The 6,182-nt window shown below is 39.4% G+C and overlaps 1 long non-coding RNA gene across 1 annotated transcript; it reads left to right on the top strand.

The window, feature by feature from the left end:
* The first annotated feature begins 304 nt into the window (after positions 1 to 304).
* LOC136358370 (uncharacterized) lies at positions 305 to 3,126 on the top strand. Its single transcript, XR_010743064.1, has 3 exons — positions 305 to 370; positions 2,090 to 2,160; positions 2,840 to 3,126. It is a non-coding gene; the product is annotated as an uncharacterized lncRNA (long non-coding RNA).
* Positions 3,127 to 6,182: the final 3,056 nt, after the last annotated feature.

Raw genomic sequence — 6,182 nt, forward strand, 5'->3', positions numbered from 1 at the left:
ATGTGTTAAAAAATACTGTCTGTAAGACAGGCAGCTTTTCAGAGTGCAACAACCTCTGCTTCTACTTCCTCAGAGGTGTCAGCAGAGGTGCACACCTGCACCTGAGCAAGGAGCTGGGTGGGTGGGAGCTCATATCTCTAAGCTGGTCATCCACAGTAAGCTTGTGTTCAGTGGTGGGAGCATGAACAGGTGACTGCTGTGCTTGGTGCACATTTTTGGGGGATGAGATCTCCACAGCTCTGGCTTCTAAATGGGAGCACAGTGCCTCTTGTGGCTCAGCCCCATGGTCACTTCAGCTCATCAGACGCTGAGTCTGATCAGCACCAGGTGCATCAGAGGGACATGCAAAAGAACCTCACAGTTATCAGAGGTAAGGTATTTATCATATGGCACATTTTCCTGGTGTTAAACATTTGAAGATTAAACACAGATAAAGTTCTACCTCCTTATCCTGTTCAACAGCTTTAGCTGTTGTGACTCTGATTATTTCTGTTACCTTTCTGGGCATCCAAGCCATCTTTCCTTTGACATTAGATCACACTAGCAAAATGTGTTGCAACAAAACTAATTTATTTTTATTTGCAAGGCAGAGATGATAATGTTCCTTATTCTACGTTCACTGTTAGCACGAGAAAGCAAAAGCTTTCTCTCTTAGTCATCTACACTGCACTGGAATATCTGGAATTTTCTCTATTAATTCCAGGGAGGAGGAAACTTTCTTTGATGAAGCACTGTGGATTTCCAGTCCTTATTCTGTTGTCACTGCTGAGTTCCAGAGATAGTGCTAGCACAGAGCTCCATTCTGGAAAGAAGATTTCTCTTTCCTCTCATGGGGAACAATTTGCTGCTATATTGCTTGTTTTTATTTACCACTCCTTTAACTGCTAAGTAGAGATAATGTATTAACACAGTACTTTGTATTTTACAAGGAAAATTAACATGATTCATATTTTGTTCCTCAAACATAAATATTCTCAGGCACAAAGACGAAATGTGCTTAGTTTCATCTTAGTCCACAAAGTTAATGAAGATGATAAGCAACCTGTACCAGTTTATGTCAGGTGGAATAATTTAACTCATGTTGTTATTTTTAAATTTTTAAAAAATTAATATCTTAAAAATATTTTTGTTTGGTCATAGCTTGCTCTATTAAATGGAATGAAGTGGCAAATGGTTTAATAAAGTAAGGTCATCATTCTGTTTTTAGGTAGTAAAGAACATATTTTTGGCATTGATTTAATAAGTTCTATCTCTCATCTTTCATATCCAGTAGGAGCATGACATGTATTTTTGATGAAAATACAGCTCTGACCGCAGTCTCTATTTGTATCATGTCACCTAGGAGGTGTAATTGGCAGCCCACAGCGCTCGAGGCAGTAGAAACACTGAGCAGAAGAAATGCTCCGTGTCTCAGAGCGTTTGCAGCCTAGGTGTTGCACAAGACAGGGTAGATGGATGCAAACAGCAAGGTGGGAGGTTGTGGAAAGTAGGACAGTGTTGCCAAGCATGATGGGCAGCCTGACACACTGCTCAGATCTACCACAGTCAGCCAGGGGCTTTGTGGGTGCAGCAGTCACTGAAAAAGAAGTGGGAGTAGGAGATTTTGTGAATAAGGAGTCTTTGAAAGTGATCTTTGTGAGTATTTTAAAAAACATCCTACAGGGGTTTGTCATTTGATCTTGCTCTAAGTTCTGTATGTTAGAAAATTTTACAGGTATGACATTTTGTTTCTCCAAATTCTGCCTGTTTTCCAAAACAAGAATTTTGCATGGGACACAGTCAGTTGTTGATCAAAACAAGAGCTTACACAAGAAGCATATTTTAAAGGACAATTTTGAATTCAGGCGCTTCTGTATTGAAAAGAACAGCACTGAAACTAGAAGTCTAATGAAATGTTTGGCAGTGTCTTCAGAAAAGCCTAGTTTATCCATTAAAATGTGAATCTGTAGTAAAACTTAAATTTATCTTAAAAGCTCCATTTCTTTGTTTTTATTTTATTGTTCTAATACTGAAAATTGGCAGTAGTAGTTCACTTCTGTCATTTATCAGATTTTAGCCTCCTGGTTCTTGTTCATGGATTTTGTTCTAGGCAAAAGGAATCAAAGGAGATGTACATTAAGTTGCAACAGGCTTTTCAGCACAGTGCTATCTGTTGAAAGGGTAAGTCTCAGCGGAACTCCTTTTCTTTGCTCCTGCTTTTGGTTTGGGATACTCACTATCCAAGAGTTTGCATTTCCTCTCAGTGCTGCTGTTTTGCACAAGACTCAGGGTTAGACTGTGTTCCCACCTACTGCACTCAGAGCTAATGCACAAATAAAGCCTGCCCAAGGGTCAGTGAGGGTCACTTGTGAGGGCACAGCATTATTCCAAGTCTGTAAGTCCTATTTTGGGAAGCCCCTCTGGCACTTTGGAGCGTATTTGCTGGGCTGTGGTCATGCTCACACCTGCCCTGCCTGTATTTAAACCTAGGCAGTGGCACAAGGGCACCAGAAGCAGATGCAGAGTGGAGCTCAGGCAGCCTGTAGGGTGGGCACACCAGAGGGAAGGCTGTTTGAAGGGTGCTGGGCCATGCAGGCTGTACCAGATGTGGATTGCAGCAGAGCCAGACTTTAGTGCCAGTGTCACCACTGAGATCATGCCTTGAAAAGACCTGCCCAGCTTATACTCAAGACTGCAGTAGAAAATAAAATCCAATGGATTCGTCTTTAAAATGTGTTCCACAAACTTCCTCCAACCCTTTCTCTTTGACTCTTTGTGTTCAGTTCACTTAAGTGGTGCCAGCTTTTGGTCCCATCATCATATTTCTGCGGTGTTTTTTATTATATTTTCCCCCCTGTAGTTCCTGCTCATGGGACTCTTTATTTCACTGATGAGCCATTTCCTCTAAAAACATAAGTGTATCTTCTCTGTTTCTCCTGAACTAAATGTGGATGCCAGGTCCCAGGCTCAGTGCTCACGGGTATGGGCTAGCAGGATGACCCCACACTGTTTGCTGTGCAGTGGATGTTGTCCAGCATAAAACCAACTGCAGGGTCAGAGATGATTAAGAAAAGAGAAGTCCTGTTTCTACATCAGAGTGCCAAATGCTGCTAATGTAAAATGCAAATAGAACTTAACAGAAACAAGGCATGCAAGTATGGGAATATAGTTAATTTATTATGGCAGGTCTATAGCTTGGCTCTAATCCCTTGTTTGGAAATCAAAACCAGACTGCTGGAACTCACCTGCCAGACTCAATCTGTTTCATAATTACCTGTGGGTTGCTATTTTTGTTTACCTTAATAGCACAGTAAATACTGCTTCTTCCTTTTTTATGATTTATTTAAGTGATGCAAATATCTTGAAGAAATTCTGGTTTTAATAGTACCCTGGTGACTACCTTCTTTCACCACCCAGAATAGAAGCCAATGGATCAGGCTCCAGCATGAGCTATATTAGAGGGGAAAGAGATTTTAGTATGCTGCCAAGCCTGATGTTTATAATGATCTTCAATTTTTAGTTGCTGCAAGTGATTAGAAAACATGGGGGAATTTCTTTTAAGTACTGAACCCGTTTCTTTAGAGGAAAGGTCCAGCAGTCAGATGATTTACTAATAAAAGCTTGAAGTCTGATTTTCATTGCCTCTATCTAGATAGCTGAGGCTGGGGCAATGGAACAAAGGGCTCTCTTCCTCACTGGTAGTCCTGCAAAAAGGAAGTTGGGCCCTCTGTAGAATGCACTTAAAGGTTAGAATTGGTTCCATCTCCCCTTATTTGATGCTGTGAGTCTCAGGATGATTTTATCACTTGTTGGGGAGAGAAACTAACTTCTCTCTTAGGCTCAGAGCTGTGCATGACAGTACTTCAGGCTGTAGATAGTAACACAGTAGAGAGAAATAGCCTGGTTTGCTCAATACTTGGTTGCAGGTGATGCTCAAACCCTCCTGCTCTCTCTTTTTTTTTTTTTTTTTTTTTTTTTTTTTTTTAATTAGAGGAGTTTGAGAGCCAACATGACTTTCATGTGTTAAAGAGACTTCTTGTTACCAAGGAGATTACAAGATCACACAATTTCTCAAAATTACCTTGATGCCCTCTAAAAATGAAGTCATGAAATGAACCCATCTACAAGAAAGGGGAATTCTCAGAATTTTGGGGTATTTGAGTAAAATACAGAGTATGGCAACTAAAAAAAAAAAATGCAGTTATGTGCAAGGAGTATTATGAAACTTCTCATCATAGCTGCTTTTGTATCTGTGTTGGATGAGGTAATTATGAGCCTAGCCCAAAACACTTTGCGTGCTAAAATAGCTCTTTTCCCTTTGGAAAATCTTACTGAAATGCTACCTCAGTAAACAAAGTAAAGTAACCCAAATTGTAGCTCTGAGAGGCTATTATCTTGGGAATTGGTCACTTCAGGTCACACAAAGATCTGCTTGGTTACATCTTGGTTAAGGTGATGTAACCATCACTATACTATCAGAGGACTTTCCAAGGAAAGCAATACTAATAAGCTAATAACAAGGTTTTATAGAGTCTCTATTTCTTCTCCATTTGGGGGGTGATGGCGTCAAAACAGATATTTTCCTGAGAGAATCAGGAAGCTGGAATGATTTCCTTTGTCCTGTTTAGCAGTTGTGTTTTCTGAAAGTGGACTTTCCATGAGTTTTACTTTGAAAAAAAAATAACAGTTGCTGTTTATGAAAATGAGAGGGAGCTGAAGTGCCTGCAGTGTTTTGTAATAGCAGGACACTTCTCTGAGTGTCCAAATTAAGGCTGGGTTTCAGAGTCTGATTTTGAAATCATTACTTTTACGCTTTTGCCTACCTTTAAATGAGTCATGCCTGGAAAGTAGCTAATGTCTCATGGTAGTTTGATAATGTCCCAAACCCCCAGTTCCACTTCACTGCCTAATCAGCGTATATTTCTCATAAAAAAACAAAATCTCAGTGGAAATGTCAATGTCCGTCTCTACACGCAGAAAGAAATAGGAGTTTTCACCAGTTTTAAGTGAAGTGAAGGTTTCTTTACAGCTGAAGGGAAATCTTTACAGTCTAACATTTAATGGGTTGTACCAATTCATGTTTTATGAAATCTGATAATCTTGTTCCACATTTTTAACTTTATAACTAAACTCCTTCAATTTAGACTTTGGAGTAAGCAAGGGTATAATCAGTTTTACTAGTTTTTCAATTTTAAAAAAGCTTGTAAAGATTATATTTGAACCTGCAATTGAAAATGGTCATCAACTTTTTTCTTCCATCTAAAACAAATTTGAGAATGCCATCATTAATATATGAAATTTTACAGAGGTAAGATAGTCAAAACCATATGAAATATAGCACTGGTAGACAATTGGTATCCTTTCTTGCAGCCTTATCTGGCAAGCTATCAGCACTAAGGTTATAAACTGCTATTTTATTTATGAATCTCTTAGGAATTGTGACTCCTATAACTGATCTAATGAAGAAGAAGAACAATTAAAATACGAGATTGCTATTTGCTCTCGTGCAAAGGTTGATGTCAATAAAATGGAAAGAACTGTATGGAAACATACATATATATGCATGATCAAAATTCATTAAAACCAAAATTCATTTCCTTCAATTCTAATTATCTTCTCTATATATTTTAACTTTGGCAGATTTTCTTAGGGTTGGAAGCTGTAACGAGAGTTTTTCACTTCTAAAGAGAAGTGATAAATCTGAAATGAACAACTGTTAGTATGATTGGTAGGTTGCTGGAAGAAAATGCTTTTTATGCAGCATCTTGTCCAAGATTCAATCAGGCTTCAAACCAAAGCATTCCAGTCAGACAGTTCTCATGGATTTTCAGTAATGAACAAGATAGGGTGGGTGGGGGAAATATTTACCAGTGTCTCTAAGGCTTTTGAACTTCATATTCCTTTGCACGGTTAGTTCACTAATCACAAATTACTCCAGCTGTGTCTCTCAGCAGATGGCTCCTTTGCCCACGTGTAATGTGGGTGACGTGTGGCAGGGCACGGCCTGAAAGTGGCAAGAGCTCTGCTTTCCCCAGCTGATGGCTTGTGTCAAGTTACAAACTGATGAAAGAGGATCAAACTGTCCTTAAACTATTCATGACAAGAGGGCAGTCTGTGTAAAGATTTGATCATTCCTGCTCCAGTGACTTCAGGCCTTAGGGACACAAGTTAGTGACCAAGGGCCAAGACAGATACTTCAGCTC

This window comes from Sylvia atricapilla, chromosome 3 (assembly GCF_009819655.1).
Source record: "Sylvia atricapilla isolate bSylAtr1 chromosome 3, bSylAtr1.pri, whole genome shotgun sequence".
Taxonomy (NCBI): Eukaryota; Metazoa; Chordata; class Aves; order Passeriformes; family Sylviidae; genus Sylvia; species Sylvia atricapilla.